Raw genomic sequence first — 17,483 nt, forward strand, 5'->3', positions numbered from 1 at the left:
CTATTCTCCCATGGAGACGATCGTAGAGATGCTGGATGTAGTCCTGTGGAACGGCTTGCCATGCCATTTCCACCTGGCGCCTCAGTTGGACCAGCGTTCGTGCTGGACGTGCAGACCGCGTGAGACGACGCTTCATCCAGTCCCAAACTCAATGGGGGACAGATCCGGAGATTTTGCTGGCCAGGGTAGTTGACTTACACCTTCTAGAGCACGTTGGGTGGCACGGGATACATGCGGACGTGCATTGTCCTGTTGGAACAGCAAGTTCCCTTGCCAGTCTAGGAATGGTAGAACGATGGGTTCGATGACGGTTTGGATGTACCGTGCACTATTCAGTGTCCCCTCGACGATCACCAGTGGTGTACGGCCAGTGTAGGAGATCGCTCCCCACACCATGATGCCGGGTGTTGGCCCTGTGTGCCTCGGTCGTATGCAGTCCTGATTGTGGCGCTCACCTGCACGGCGTCAAACACGCAGACGACCATCATTGGCACCAAGGCAGAAGCGACTCTCATCGCTGAAGACGACACGTCTCCATTCGTCCCTCCATTCACGCCTGTCGCGACACCACTGGAGGCGGGCTGCACGATGTTGGGGCGTGAGGGGAAGACGGCCTAACGGTGTGCGGGACCGTAGCCCAGCTTCATGCAGACGGTTGCGAATGGTCCTCGCCGATACCCCAGGAGCAACAGTGCCTCTAATTTGCTGGGAAGTGGCGGTGTGGTCCCCTGCGGCACTGCGTAGGATCCTACGGTCTTGGCGTGCATCCGTGCGTCGCTGCGGTCCGGTCCCAGGTCGACGGGCACGTGCACCTTCCGCCGACCACTGGCGACAACATCGATGTACTGTGGAGACCTCACGCCCCACGTGTTGAGCAATTCGGCGGTACGTCCACCCGGCCTCCCGCATGCCCACTATACGCCCTCGCTCAAAGTCCGTCAACTACACATACGGTTCACGTCCACGCTGTCGCGGCATGCTACCAGTGTTAAAGACTGCGATGGAGCTCCGTATGATACGGCAAACTGGCCGACACTGATGGCGGCGGTGCACAAATGCTGCGCAGCTAGCGCCATTCGACGGCCAACACCGCGGTTCCTGGTGTGTCTGCTGTGCCGTGCGTGTGATCATTGCTTGTACAGCCCTCTCGCAGTGTCCGGAGCAAGTATGGTGGGTCTGACACACCGGTGTCAATGTGTTCTTTTTTCCATTTCCAGGAGTGTAGTTCATTCGCATATCGCCTCACGGCAGCAAAGCAGAACTCGGAGGCCGTTTCTGGGCACAACAGGTCGAATCGCCAGACTGACGTACAACTTAGCAGTCAGGGTGCATGGAGTAACCACGAGAGTGATCCTGCAGTCACACGAAGCCCCACTGCAGACCGTAACCCTGCGTGTCTGGCAGGCAGGCGGGTGGGCTGCAGGCACTCAAGTCGCCTCCTCCTAGTCGACTCCCGGCCATCACTGGCACCGAGGTGGAACGAGCCTCCACCAGGAAACACACGACACCTCCACCCTGCTGCGCTCCACTGAGTTCTCGCTTGACACCACTCAACTCTCAAACGTCGCTGGTCTGTAGGTAGTAGAATGCACGCTACAAGGCATCCACCTTGGACCTGTTCTTGAAGTAACCACTTTGTAACAGCTCATTGCGTCATTGTGGTGCCAACTACCACCTAAGCTGCCGCTGCAGATGCAGTACGGTACGCCAGAGCCATACGCCAAGCACAATTGTTTTTCCTCTCTGTAGTTCCACGTGGCCGTTTGGAGTCCAATCTTATTGGCTCCGCAGTACATTGTCGTGACCGTTTCTGGCAACAATGATGTACAGTGGCAACATTCGGGGCAAGTTTTTCTGTAATGTTGCAAAAGGAACATGGACCTTCTTGTAGCCCTAATACACAACCTCTTTCAGCCCCAGTGACAAACATCAAATGGCAAAGTCCAATTTCAAAGATAAATGAAATGTCGTGTGACTAGGGCCTCCCGTCGGGTAGACCGTTCGCCTGGTGCAAGTCTTGCGATTTGGCGCCACTTTCGCGACATGCGCGCCGATGCGGATGAAATGATGATAATTAGGACAACACAGCACCCAGTCCCTGAGCGGAGAAAATGTCCGACCCAGCCGGGAATCGAACCCCGGTCCGTAGGATTGACAGTCTGTCGCACTGACCACTCAGCTACCGGGGGCAGACAGTTTCAAAGATAATTAACGCTCACGAACGTTGCAGAAAGTATATAAAGGAAACCTGATTTGCATCCCCATAGTGGCGCTGCTAGCCACACTCTTGTGCGACTGGCACTGCTCTTAAATCTGCATAGACATCATCAGACATCATCATACTGAAGCAGAAAGACGCCTCCAAACTTACGTTTCAGTTGCAGAACTGCTCGTTGGTGTTGCGATTTTCAGATCCGACTATAGGGGTGCAGCTTTCTCCATTTCGAAGGAATCCCCCCCACACGTACCTCCCCTCTCCACCCCTCCCCTCACAACCACCACCTACTCTCTCCCCCCCCCCCCTCCCCCAGCTGATGTGGTGCCTATGTCTTTTCAACTAATATCCTAGTAGTGCAGTTTTCTCGCCAATAGTAGCCATCTCGACACCTCACACTTACTACAATATATACACACACTAAGCGGTACCCGGTGGCAATCAACTTCCCGGACTTCCGTGGTGGTCATGTGTTCACTCATTAGCGTATTTCCTGCATAACGTATCCATCGACAATCATTTTGATCAACAAATTTATTTTTGTTACAAACGCAGTTATCGACGGGTTTATATAACGATACGATATTGCAGTGCCTGTGTTATTCCGAATTACAACGTGAAGTTCGCTTCGACGTGCCTGCATCGTAATTCGGAATAACACAGCCTCTGCAATGGCGTATTCATCCTCCGACTGTAGGCAGGCGACTTTATACAGAAATGTCTCCCTTGTGTTGGAATACACATAATGGAGGTAAGAGTACAGCTTGCAGACACATGGTTGACAACAAACAGGTGTTTGCGGCTTGCCGCGGGTCTCGCTCGGATAGCCTAATGGCAAGGCGGCCACTCGCGACGAGTGGGACGTCCGGGTTCGAGTCCCGGTCCGGCGCAAACTTTCCCTGTCGTCATTCCACTCCACAGCTTATGGTTGTCCATCTTCGCAATTTCGAATATATTTAATACTCAAAGAGCGTTCAAAAAGTTTTGCTCAGTCGTCTCTAATTTTTTTATTTTTTGAAGGAGGAGAATGAAATTTTTTGTGAACATACTTGGAACATTTAGCTCTACATTGAGCCTACACTATGTAGCTTCCATCAGCTGTGACGCATCTGGCCCAACGTTCTTTCCATGACGTAAATGCACTTTGGTAAAATTCTGGGGATTGACTTTTAACCATCGCGTGACACAGGAAATAAGTCCCACTATCAAATGTTTTACCGCGCAGGCGGGCCTTCAAAGAGGTAAAAACCAGATGGAGCCAAGTCCGCACCGTACGGAGGATGAGGAACAATTTTCCAACCCATTGTCCTGATGTTTTTCTGAGGCATAAGAACTGTATGGGGTTTGGCATTGTCACGGTGTAGTCTGAAGAACTGACGCTGAAGCTGTGGTCTGTGGGTCTTGATGGCACGTTGCAGCTTGACCATTGACAAACAGTAATGGTCCCGATTAACTGTGGAGCTAGGTTCCAAAAAGTCGATGAAAACGACACCACACTGATCCCAGAAGAACGAGGCCATCACCTTTCACCCTGCTGTTCGTGAAAGTCTTTTTTTTCTTCTCCCGAGGGGAACCTGGACGGTGCCGCTCCATGGATTGGACTTTGCTCTCAGGTTCGGACAAAAACAACCATGTTTCATCCTGTGTAATGACGCCGTCAAGACACTGTTTCCACTCTTCAGTGAAGGTCTTCATGAGACCCTACCACACATTCTTCCTCATCGTTTTCATTTCGCTTGTCAGTAATCTGGGCACCCAACGTGCAGAGACTTTTCTGTACCCTAGTGACTGTACCAGTGATACCACACTACCCAATGACAAACGAGTCACGCGTCGTGTCGTCACACATCTGTCATTTTGGATGATTTGATCAATGGTCTCCTTATTCACGTCACTCACTGCCGTCGATGGTCTACCGCATCGTGGATTGTCCAGTAGAGAGAAATCAACTTCTTTAAACCTCTGCAACCACCTCTGGATACTGCTGCGATTCACACTGTCCTCCCCATTAACAGGGAGCAACTTCTTGTGAATCAATGTGGCAGAGTCATCGCCTGTATGGAAGGGGAACTCCATCATCGACCGTTGTCGCCACCTGACATCTACTTCACGGTCCATTATGGCTCACCTGTAAATAAAAGGAAATACTTTTATACACCAACTTATAGCTGAATGTTCCAAGTATGTTCACAAAAAATTTAATTCTCCTCCTGCAAAAAATAAAAAAATTAGCGACCACTGTGCAAAACTTTTTGAACGCCCTTTGCAGATCTACAATGAAGCGCGAAAGAAACTGGTATAGGCATGTATATTCAAATACATAGATATGTAAATAAGCAGAACACGGCGCTGCGGTCGGCAGCGCCTATATAAGACAACAAGTGTCTGGCACAACCATTAAATTGGTTATTGCAGCTACAGTGGCAGCTTATCGACATTTAAGTGAGTTTGTACGTGGTGCTATAGTCGGCGCACGAGCGATGGGACACAGCATCTTCTAGGTAGATATGAAGTGGGGAGTTTTCCCCGTACGATCATATCGCGAGCGTACCGTGAATATCAGGAATCGGGTAAAACATCAAATCTCCCACATTGCTGCGACCGGAAAAACATCTGCAAGAACGATACCAACGACGACTGAAGAGAATAGTTTAACGTGACAGAAGTACAGCACTTATGCAAATTGCTGCAGATTTCAATGCTGCACCATCAACAAGTATCGGTGTGCGAACCATTCAACAAAACATGATCGATATGGGCTTTTGGAACCAAAGGCCCACTCGTCTACCCTTGGTGACGACACAACACAAAGCTTAACGCCTCGCCAGGACCCGTCAACACCGACGTTGGGCTGTTGATGGCTGGAAACATTTTACCCGGTCTGACGAGGGTCGTTTCGAATTCTAGCGAGCGGATGGATGTGTGCAGGTATGGAGACAACCTCATAAATCCCTGCATGTCAGTAGCGAGGGTTCAAGCTGCTGGAGGCTCTGTAAGGATGTGGTGCATGTGTACTTGGAGTGATATGGGACCTCTGATACGTCTATATACGACACTGACAGGTGACACGTACGTAAGCACCCTGCTTGATGACCTGCATCCATTCATGTCCATTTTCCATTCCGACGGACTCGGGCAATTCCAGCAGGACAATGCGACCGACGTCCCACACGTCGTGAATTACTACAGGGAACACATTTATGGGTTTAAACACCTCCGCTGGCCACCAAACTCCCCAGACATGAACATCACTGACCACATCTGGTATGTGCTGCAACGTGCTACCCAGAAGATATCTCCACTCCCTCTTGCGGATTTATGGTGTTCATACCTTCCAGCACTTCTTCAGACATTAGTCGAGTGCATGCGGCACTTCTGTGTGTTCGCTGGTGCCTTACATGGTTAGGCAGGTGTACCAGTTTCTTTGGCACTTGAATGTGCATCAGTTGCCAATTCATTATTAAAGACTGGCACGTCATGAGATTTTTGTGTCGGAACAGTAAACCAGTACGCCTGGACATCTGCTACAAGTCTCTTAGTGTAACACGATGTCGTCCTAAGTCCACGTTGCAGGCGTATTTGTGAAACAAATACTCTTTTGTGACGAATGCGTGTCCACAGTTGATGACTGATAAAGTAAAGGGAAAAATGAGCGAGTCACGGGTGGGAGACGTCACGCTTCCTGCGGTTTAACCTTCCTGCGGAAACTCTTCCGCTGCACGTAGCGCACACTCAGTCAGTGCTCCCTGCGGTACGCACCGCGTGTGTTCGTTCCCACCTCAGCGTGAGTAGCTGACAATGGACGCAGCGGGCGTAGCTACGTCGCTGCTGGTTTTGCTGGCAGCAAACAACACCTCGATACTCGACTGTGTCTGCAACCACGTCGCCAGCGTCACCGACGAAATAAGCTACGGCGATGGACTGATGTGGGAGACGTACTGCCAAGACCTCGGTGAGTACATCTTCGTACAGCGTCGACTCACTCGACGTTACGCAGTACACAGTTATTATCTGCAAACAGGCTGTTTGACTTACATGTAGTGCTGTCAAACGTTCGCAGCCCACCAGCGAAGGAGTACATCATACGTCTACATCTGTATGATCACTCTGCAATTCACATTTAAGCAGTTCATCGAACTACATTGTCCCCTCAAGTTACGTGGCTAGTGTTCCACTCTCGAACAGCCGGCGGGAGAAATGAACATTTAAATCTTTCCATGAGAACCCTGATTTCTCCTCGTCTTCTCTGTGTAGGTGGGCGCCAAAAAAGATATTCCCACACTCGGAGGAGGAAGATGGTGATTGCAGTTTCATGAGAAGAACCCGTCTTAACGTGAAACGTATTTTTTTTTTCATGACAGCCACCCCAATTCCTGTATTATATCAGTTCAAATGGCTCTGAGCACTATGGGACTTAACTTCTGAGGTCATCAGTCCCCTAGAACATAGAACTACTTAAACCTAACTAACTTAAGGACATCACCCACACCCATGCCCGAGACAGGATTCGAACCTGCGACCGCAGCGGTCGCGCGGTTCCGGACTGTAGCTCCTAGAACCGCTCGTCCACCTCGGCCGGCTATTATGTCCGTGGCACACTCTCCCCTATTTCATGGTAATACAGAACGAGTGCCCTTCTTTGGACATTTACGATGTCCGTCAATCCTACCTGGTAAGAATCCCACTCAATACAGCAATATTCCGGAACAGGGCGGACAAGTGTAGTGTAGGCAGTCTCTCTAGTAGGCCTGTTGCAGTTTTATAATCTTCTGCCAGTAAATCGACGCCTTTGGTTAGCCTTCCCACACACATAACCTATGTGACATTTCCAGTTTAATTTACTCGTAATACTAATCTCTAATTGTTTAACTCAATTAGATTTCTTTAATTTATCGTGTTACTGAAATTTCGCGGATATATTTTACTACTCATGTTAATGACTTCACACTTTCCATTATTTAGAGTCAGTTGCCACTTTTGAAATCATACAAATATCTTGTCTAAATCACTTTGCAATTGTTTTTGATCGCCTGATGACTTTACGACAATAGTAAATTACAGCATCAGCAGCAAGTGGCTTGTAGTGAAATAGCGTGCTGACGGAATATCGTTTCAATTATGCGACTGGATTCGTGATTTCCTGTCAGAGAGATCGCAGTTCGTAGTAACTGACGGAAAGTCATCGAGTAAAATGAAGTGATTTCTAGCGTTCCCCTACGTAGTGTTATCGGACCTTTGTTGTTCCTCATACACGTAAACTATTTGGGAGACAGTCTGAGCGCCGGCCGGTGTGGCCGTGCGGTTCTAGGCGCTTCAGTCTGGAACCACGTGACCGCTACGATCGCAGGTTCGAATCCTGCCTCGTGCATGGATGTGTGTGATATCCTTAGGTTAGTTAGGTTTGATTAGTTCTAAGTTCTAGGCGACTGATGACCTCAGAAGTTAAGTCCCATAGTGCTCAGAGCCACAGTCTGAGCAGCCGCCTTGCAGATGATGTTTATCGACTAATGAGGTTATCAGAAGATCCAAACGAATTGTAAAACGATTTAGAAAAAATATCTGTATAGTGGGAAAATTGGTAATTGTAGCTAAACAATGAAAAGTGTGAGGTCATCCACATGAGTGCTAAAAGGAATTCGTTAAACTTCGGTTACACGATAAATCAGTCAAATATAAGCACCGTTAAGTTTAACTATATAGCTAGGAATCAGAATAACCAACATTTGAAATTGGAAGGAACACATAGAAAATGTTGTGAGGAAGGCTAACCGAAGACTGCGTTTCATTGGCAAAACACTTAGAACATGTAACGGGTCTACTCAAAAGACTGCCTACACTACGTTTGTCCGTCGTCTTTTAGGATACTGCTGCACGGTGTGGGATCCTAAGGACCAGATAGGATTGACAGAGTACATCAAAAAAGTTCAGAGAAGGGCAGCACGTTTTGTATAATTGCTAAATGTGGGAGAGAGTGTCACTGAAGTGATACAGGATTTGGGCCGGAAATCATTAAAACAAAGGCGTTTTTCGTTGCTACGGAACCATCTCACGAGATTTCAATCAGCAACTTTCTCCTCCGAATGTGAAAATATTTTGCTTACGCTGACCTACGATAACCATAAGAAAATAAGGGAAATTAGAATTCGCACTGAAAGATACAGGTGTTCGTTTCCTCCGCGCAGTACGAGATTGGAATAATACACAATTATTGTGAAAGTGGTTCGATGAACCTTCTGCCAAGCACTTCAATGTGATTTACCCGTGTAGATGTAGATACAGATGAAAAAAATCTTTGTAGACTGTTCAGATTGTCTCCTAAATGATTCAAGTAGATCAGGAACAGCAGAAGTCCCATAAATATTCCTTGGGAATTACTCGATGAGTTTCCGTCGATTACTACGAACTATGACCTTTCCGACATGAAATCACGAATCCACTCGCACAACTGAGACGATAATCCATACACACGTAATTTGATAATATTCCGCCTGTGAGGAACAGTGTCTAAAGCGTTCTGAAAATATAAAAATATTAAATCAATTTGACATCCCCTTTCGATAGCAGTTATTACTTCGTGAGGATAAAGAGCGTGTTGTTTCTTCACAAGAACGATATTTACTGAATATGCGTCAGTTATCTCTCGATAAAACGCCTTCTTCCAGGTGATTCATAATGTTCGAACACAGTGCATCTTCAAAATCATTCCGCAAATCGTCGTTACTGATATGGATCAGTAATGCACGGGATTACTCCTGTTTCCGTTCTTAGTACTGGTGTGACTCGTGCAAGTTTCCAGTCTTCGAGTACGGATCTTCCGTGAAGCGGGCGGTTCTACGCGACTTCTAAGTACGGAGCTGTTGCATCAGCGTAGCCTGGAAGGAACCTGACTGGTATACAGTCGGGATTGGAAGAGTTCCCTTTATTAAAAGATTTGAGCTGCTTCGCTACAGCGAGGACAACTACTTCTAAGTTACTCATGTTGACAGTTGTTCTTTATTCGAATTCTGGTATATTTACCTCGACTTCTTCGGTGAACGAATGTCGGAAAACGATGTTTAGTAACTCTTATTTACTGGCACTGTCATCAGTAACACCACCATTGTTAACGCGCAGTGAAGGTATTGATTGCGTCTTGCTGCTGCTGTACTTTACATATGACCGGAATCTCTCTGTTTTCTTTCAGATTTTGAGAAAACTATTCAAGACATATCCCATCGAGGTTCCCGCTAAATTTCGAGCTTCTGTAAAACTTTGACGATCTAGGTGTTCTTTCCTTCTTTTAAAAATTTGCGTGGTTTTTTTCTGTTGCTTCTGCTACACCGTTCTGATATGTTTTGTGTATCATGGGGAAACTGTTTGATAAGCATCGCTCAACTGCGGTCCATGCCATTTCCTAGCATTCAAACCCCGTCTTGTCTGTATTTAGATATTGAGATCGAAAAGAGTGGAGACTGCGTGAAGCGGACTTTTATCTGCTTCTTTAAGTAGATGTATTTTGCATGTGCACTATGTGCTCAGAAGTATCCGGACATCCCTAAAAACATACGTGTTTCATATTTGACGCATTGTGCTGCCACCTACTGCCAGGTACTCCACATCAGCGACCTCAGTAGTCATTGGACATCGTGAGAGAGCAGAATGGGGCGCCTTGCGAAACTCACCGACCTTAAACGTGGTCGGGTGATTGGGTGTCACTTGTGTGATACGTCTGTACGCGACATTTCCACACTCCTAAACGTCCCTAGGTCCACTGTTTCCGATGCGAGAGTCAAGTGGAAACGTGAAGGGGCACGTACAGTACAAAAGCGTACAGCCCGATCTCGTCTGTTGACTGGCAGAGACCCCTGACAGTTGAAGAGGGTCGTAACGTGTAATGGCCAGACATCTATCCAACCATCACACAGGAATTCCAGACTGCATCAGGATCCACTGCAGGTACTGTGGCAGTTCGGCGGGAGGTGCGAAAACTTGGAGTTCGTACTCGAGCGGCAGCTCATAAGGCACACATCACGCCGGTAAATACCAAACGACGCGTCGCTTGGTGTAAGGAGCGTAAAGATTGGACGATTGAACAGTGGGAAAACGTTGTGTGGAGTGACGAATCACGGTACACAATGTGGGGATCCTATGGCAGGGTGTGGGTATGGCGAACGCCCGGTGAACGTCATCTGCCAGCGTGTGTAGTGCCAACAGTAAAATTCGGAGGCGGTGGTGTTATTGTGTGGTCGTGTTATTCGTGAAGCGGGCTTGCACTCCTTGTTGTTTTGCGTGGCACTGTCACAGCACACGCCAACACTCATGTTTTAAGCATCTTCAAAAATGGTTCAAATGGCTCTGAGCACAACTGGACTTAACTCCTGAGTTCATCAGTCCCCAAGAACTTAGAACTACTTAAACCTAACTAACCTAAGGATATCGCACACATCCACACCCGAGGCAGGATTCGAACCTGCGACCGTAGCCGTCGCGCGGTTCCAGACTGTAGCGCCTAGAACCGCTCGGCCCCTCCGGCCGGCTTTAAGCATCTTTGTACTTCCCACTGTTGAAGAGCAGTTCGGGGATGGCGATTTACGCTTAAAACACGATCGAGCGCCTGTTCATAATGCACGGCCTGTGGCGGAGTGGCTACACGACAATAACATCCTTGTAATGGACTGGGCTGCACAGAGTCATGACCTGAATCCTACAGAATACCTTTGGGATGTTTTGGAACACCGACTTCGTGCCCAGCCTCACCGACTGACATCGATACCTTTCCTTAATGCAGCACTCCGTGAAGAATAGGCTGCCACGGTATTCAGTCTCGCTACAACAACCTTGTAGTCACTAATCTGTGTATCCGCCATTGTGCTCTCTATTGGCTCACCATTATTTGTTGCTAAGAGTTAAAATATAGTTTCGCAACCATTGACACCTCGAGTGCGCTCCTGAACTAACAGTTCGAAATAGTTTTCTAAGAAAGCATTCAGTGGTATTTCGAAATAAGTTTCTTGCATGCCACCGACTGTAAACATACATTTTTTTTCCAACGTATCGAGGGTAGACCGAAGTCACCATCACCTATAATTTCCGGAACAACGACAACGCGCAGACTAACACCAATCGAGAAGATGGGCTACGTTGAACGTATGGGGTGCCTGTTTGAAATGAGACTCAAGCTTCCTTTGAAGGACTACGTTTATTGGGACTGAGTTTTTTTAGAGGAAACCGACACCTCAGTTTCAAGTCTACAGATCTATGGACTTTGTCTAATCTGTTTTTCAGGCGAGACGATATCTTGAAGTATTTTTGGGAAAGCCTGCAAATTACCCGTGTAGATCAATCAGAAGGAAAGAAATTGTAGAAGGTAGTTGAAGATTGCGATCTTTTTACAGGGGCAAGGAATCGGAATTCGGTGCATGCGCAGTGATAGACAAATATAAATTTCCGTGTCATAAGTGAAAATGGCGAACGGCATTCTGCGTGTTACAATTGATCTGTCTGTCATAACAGTACTGAGCAGGTATCATCAGCGACTCAGTTAAGCGCCTCATAATGCCGACAATACGAGCCTTCTCAGGCGGCATCGGCAGTCTGAAGGGCAGAACGTTCGTACAAAGAAAGAACAACCGGCCGGCGCGATGCAGATTATCGCCAATATGTTCTCCATGAAACCCACACATAACACCTGTTAAGCATAAACGCTTTTTTGATGTCTTTTACACTGAAAAGCCAAAGAAATGGTACGCCAGCCAAATATCGTGTAGGGCCCCCGCAAGCAAGCACAAGCGCCGCAACACGGCGTGGCGTCGACTCGACTAGTGTCTGAAGCAGTGCTGCAGGGAACTGACACCGTGAACCCTGCAGGGCTGTCCGTAAATCCGTAAGTGTACTACGGGACGGAGGTCTCTTCCGAACAGCACGTTGCACGCCATCCCAGATATGCTCAGTAATGTTCATGTCTGAAGAGTTTGGTGGCCAGCGGAAGATTTTAAACTCATAAGAGTGTTCCTGGAGCCGCTCTGTAGCAATACTGGACGCGAGGGCGTCACATTGCCCTGCTGGAATTTTCAAGTCCGTCGGAACGCACAATGGACATGAATGGATGTGGGTGATCACACAGGATCCTTACGTGCGTGTCACTTGTCACAGTCGTATCTAGACGCATCGGTGGTCCCATATCATTCCAACTGCACATGGTCCACGTCGTTAGAGGGCCTCCACCAGCTTGAACAGTCCACTGCTGACATACAGGATCCATGGATCCGTGACGTTGTCTCCATACTCGTACACGTTCATCCACTCGATACAATTTGAAACGGGAGTCGTGCGACCAGAAAACGTGTTTCCAGTCATCAGCGGCCCAATGTCGGTGTTGTCCACACCACTTGCTTTGGTGCTCCAGTGTATATTCTCTGCAATTCCTGTCGGTATGTACTGGTGCGCATTGAACAGCTACAGCCGTTTCCAACAGCTGTATTAGTTTTCCAGTGCCCTCTGTTGTTTCGAGCAGTGGTTTGTAGAGCTACCAGTGTTTTGCAATGGCTGGTGAACGTGCTTAGCTGACATGGCGAGCCAGACTGCGTGGTGCTTACAGCAGGCCGTAGTTGTGAGGGGTGGAGCGGTACTTGAGAAGACCTCCTGCCTGCATACGGTCATGTAGATCGCGGATCACACAGAGAAGAGACGCCAAACATCTTCATAGTTATAATAATCTACACACACACACACACACACACACACACACACACACATATATATATATATATATATATATATATATATATATATATATATATATATATATATATATTGTGGATCATAATTACTAGTGTAAACGCATGTAGTTCAAAGTACACGATACTAGAAGTAAAAAAGTCTCAGTAAACATAGCGTCCTAAATGCATACCTTAAGAGCTACGAGCAATTCTTCATCTTCGATACTGTGAAGCAGGTCTCACCTACTGCAGGCTCTTTGCTTTCCACATTTTGGGAAGTATGTCCAGTAACATTTGCTATAAAATGCAAACCTGTAAAGTTATAAGCAATTGTTCATTAGAAGAGTTGTGTTTCCAAGTAGCGAAGATGAGCACGTGTTCATAGCTCTTAAGGTGTACATTTTACAGCCAATGTTTACTGGACACTTTTTCTTGTTTTGGTCCCTACTACTACTTCCCAAAATGTGGAAAGCAAAGAGCCTGCAGTAGAAGAGATTTGCTTCACAGTATCGAAGATGAAAAACTGCTCGTAGTTCTTAAGGTATCCATTATCGACCCCATGTCTCCTGAGACTTCTTTGCTTCTAGTATCGTGTACTTTCAACTGTATGCGTTTACACTATTAATTATGATACACGGTGTATAGTGTTCGTTTCATTGTAATTCATACAAATCTACAGTATTGTTCCGATCTTCATGAAATTTTGCACACTTTACCTTCAACGGAAGAGGAAGGTCACTGTCTGCATAATATTTCGTAATCTGGATTTAAATACATGTGTATGTGGTATATATAGAGGAAAGGTTTTTGCGAAATAACTCTAAAAGTTCTTCGCCGATTTACTTCAAATTTCTACATGATCCCATAGTGAACGTTTGGGAGCACGTAGGCTACATATATTTTTAGCAAGAGCTGGTATTGTCATTTGGAGAGCGAAACCGGTAGATACATAATACTAACTGCGACCTGTGGCTCTTTTCAGAAACTTGTATACATACCTACACACGAGCAGTGGCGGATACAGAAAAACCTCAAGGAGGGGCGCTAAAGCTATCTTGAGCTACCTTTACTTTTAGCTTAATATTAAATAATCGCCGGCCGAAGTTGCCGAGCGGTTCTAGGCGCTACAATCTGGAACCGCGCGACCGCTACGGTCGAAGGTTCGAATCCTGCCTCGGGCATGGATGTGTGTGATGTGCTTAGGTTAGTTAGGTTTAAGCAGTTGCAAGTTCTAGGGGACTGATGACCTCAGAAGTTAAGTCCCATAGTGTTCTGAGCCATTTGAACAATTAAATAATCAAGTCACACGGAAAGTTTAAGAAAGTATCATTTGAACTGATTTATACGCATATACAACAGCATGCCATCTTACGATATAAAAAAGTTACAAATGTGGTTCTCTTCCTCAAATGAAGAATTGTATGCGCAAATTGATTAATTCGCATAACATACATTACTGGGCAACTGAAAATCCATGTTGGCTGCGGCAAGTTGCACACCAAAAACCGTGGTCGGTGACTGTACGGTGTGGGATTCTGGACAGAATTACAGGCCCCTATTTCATCGAATGAAATCCTAATGTTAGGAAGTACACCATGTTACTGGAAGAAACATTAGGTCTGTTATTGGAAGAAATACCTTTAGGAACAGAATGTAGTATCGACACTTTGCCTGTCCGACACATTTTTCGCTGATGGCCAGAAACGAGTTGCAGAGACAATTCCCAGATGGTTGGATTGGACGCGGAGGAGACGAGTCGTGGGCGGCTCGTTCGCCAGACTCGACACCCTGGAGTTTTTCTTGTGGGGATTCATAAAGGACATTGTTTATAAAGACGTTCTACTACAGCTGAAGATATGCGAGAGAGAATTGTCAGAGCATGTGGTTCGACAAGTGCCGAAGTGAGAAGGAATACCACTCAATCCATGATAAGAAGATTGCAGCACTGACTTGATACCAATGGTCATCAGTTCGAACACCTTCTGTACATGGACGTTCATGCCGCGTTTTTGACCTTCGTTGATCTTCAAAGACCTTACTGTTACATGTCATTCGATTCGTCTCGATAGACGCTATCAGCTAATAAGTACCAAACTATAGCATCCCATTTAAGAAAACGAAGTTGCCCTTATATCTCTGACGCGACACCACCTAGCATCAAAAAACCAACGTCATATTATGGCCACCGTTGTCCTATGCAGCATTTCTCCCACAAACTTTTCAGCTACTATCATACTTTCGGAGTTATTCTTGGTGGCAATAGTTGGTGACTCACCCTGTATATTCGTATGCGACTCTCATTTTCCATTCATCTGTATCTGTAATTTAATTAATTTCTAAATCAACTTCTTGTATTTTGACTTACATAATTGTCGATCTGTTTTTTACTGTACAACACGTAATTTTTTTGGCAACTGCCATGTCCAGCTTTTATAATACTTATCTAAAATTTTTCCTGTCATGTGACTGAAGCGCAGCAAATAGTATCCCCTGACGATCCAACCAAAGCCCATACGTTGGCGGGGGGTTGGGAGAGGGGGGGGGGGGGAGGAGGGGGAAGCAACAGTAAGGAAGGAAAAAAGTTGATTGCTGTTTCCAAAGCGCGGTTACTTTCGCTGTGGGTATCAACAAGTCACAGGGCCAATCAATTTCTTGACAGATATTAAACATTTTGGGCAACGTCGGGAACTGCAGTTACTTACAAGTATTAATGATTAATTATGTTGTAAAAAATGTCAGGCAATGTCTTTCAGCCACTGCGACGCTACTCCGATCCAGTAAACTTCCAGCCTTCTCCAAACAAATGACGAGGACAGTGATGAGACGAGAGGCCACGCAGTCGTACCAAACTACACAGTGGGCTGTGCTGCGTGCGAAGTGGATTCGCTGGCTCTTAGACACAATGCAGCCAAGATCTGTGTGTTGATTAGGACCTCGAAGCTTTCTGCATTTACAAGTTTACTAATATCTCATGAACATTACTGTAAAGCTCGCACTGATTATCTGCAAAGTACACACTACGATGGCATCCCAATGTTTCGGCTGTTGATGATAGCTGCCTATCAGAGGCCTCGCTTCGTGAGTTTACTTCACGACAGTGCTACTGACTGCGAGGAACATCGCAACGAACAGTAACACGGAGCAGGTACGAAACAGCTTAAATGTTCTCTCGCGAGATTATCTCTCAACCGAGATAAACTTTATCGGATGGCTCCGAGGTCGCTTCTCTCTGGCTCAGCGTTGTTTGCCTCCAGAGACACTGAATTTTCTCCTGTATCTCTTAGTCTAGGGCTCTTATTGCTCTTTCTCGGTGCTTTTCCTAAAGGGGACTTGAGTCGCCCTTTTAAAATATTCTCCTATCCTTCGTAACGCAACTAGCGGGGAGAATGTCTTTCGCGTGCTAGAATAATCTGACCATAAATTTTTAGGCAGATGAATATAATTTTTTTAATTTTTTTATTTACTGTGGGTCCACTTGCTGCCATTCAATCCTCTGCTGCTTCATTTTCGGCGTGTCTCATGTGTCAGCCACACTACTACAAATAAAGGCAGATCTTGTTGGATTATTGTTTTAACCGATCCGAAGAGCTTACTGTCAACCGTGTAAGTGTACGTGGAAAAAATACTGTAACACTCTGACTCTCTTACACGAGCAAAGAAAGAGGAATGGCAGTGCGTCAGGTAAATATACCTGACGAGATATTCAACGTATGCAGCTCAGCGGCGCATCACAGAAATTAAAACCACTACACTAGGGGTGTTCAATAAGTAATGCAACACACTTTTTCTCGGAAAATTTCGATTGAAAAAATACGTAATTTTGTATGGTACATATTGGAATATTCCCGCCTATTGCCTCATGGAGCTCCGATAGTTGGTGGGGGACAATACGTAGCCTTTAAAATGGCGTCTGTAACAGAGGTGCGTTCCAAGCAGAGAGAATTTCTAATTTCTATTGGCGGAACACCAGAGTGTCGCAGACACTGCCAGGCGCGTGCAGAATGTCTACGGTGACGTGGCAGTGTGTAACCTCCCCACAGTAGAATAATATGAATAAGATTCACATTTAGTGTAACCTCTCAACAGTAAAAGTTCCGAAACCTCCCAACAGTAAAAAAACATAACCATAACATTGACATTTAGCGTAACCTACCAACACATAAATTCCGTAACCTACCAATAACAAAAATGTGACTAATCTCTCAATAAAATTGTCGCTCACTTATAACCTTTCAGTAATGACTGTGAATTTAAACTGGTAAATTTTGGACGTCAGCAGTGCTGCGTCATGGCCCTGAAAATTCATTCTGAATAAATTGAAAAATCTTACCTTAATTATGTCGCCGGATAACGCGTATATATCTGCTTCTATAAGAATTTTTTCTGGCGCAGTCAAGTGCAATGCTGCCCGATAGATTTGTCACGTATAAAAAGAAACAAATGATTTTTCTTTTCAATAATCGGGATGACCAAGGATTGGAGAAATTAGTAAATTCTTTAAATTGAAATGAATGATTGTCAAAGTCACTTTTTACGAGAAAGATTATTATTAAGAGATTTCTTTTTAAAAC

General features: G+C 46.0%; 1 protein-coding gene across 2 annotated transcripts in view; it reads right to left on the reverse strand.

Annotated features, from left to right (window-relative positions):
• The window catches only part of LOC124720430 (FYVE zinc finger domain protein UPA1-like), a 602,177-nt gene that overhangs the window by 303,240 nt on the left and 281,454 nt on the right, over positions 1 to 17,483 (reverse strand). The gene's annotated exons all lie outside the window — the stretch shown is intronic.

The sequence above is a fragment of the Schistocerca piceifrons genome, chromosome 11 (genome assembly GCF_021461385.2).
Source record: "Schistocerca piceifrons isolate TAMUIC-IGC-003096 chromosome 11, iqSchPice1.1, whole genome shotgun sequence".
NCBI classification, from domain to species: domain Eukaryota; kingdom Metazoa; phylum Arthropoda; class Insecta; order Orthoptera; family Acrididae; genus Schistocerca; species Schistocerca piceifrons.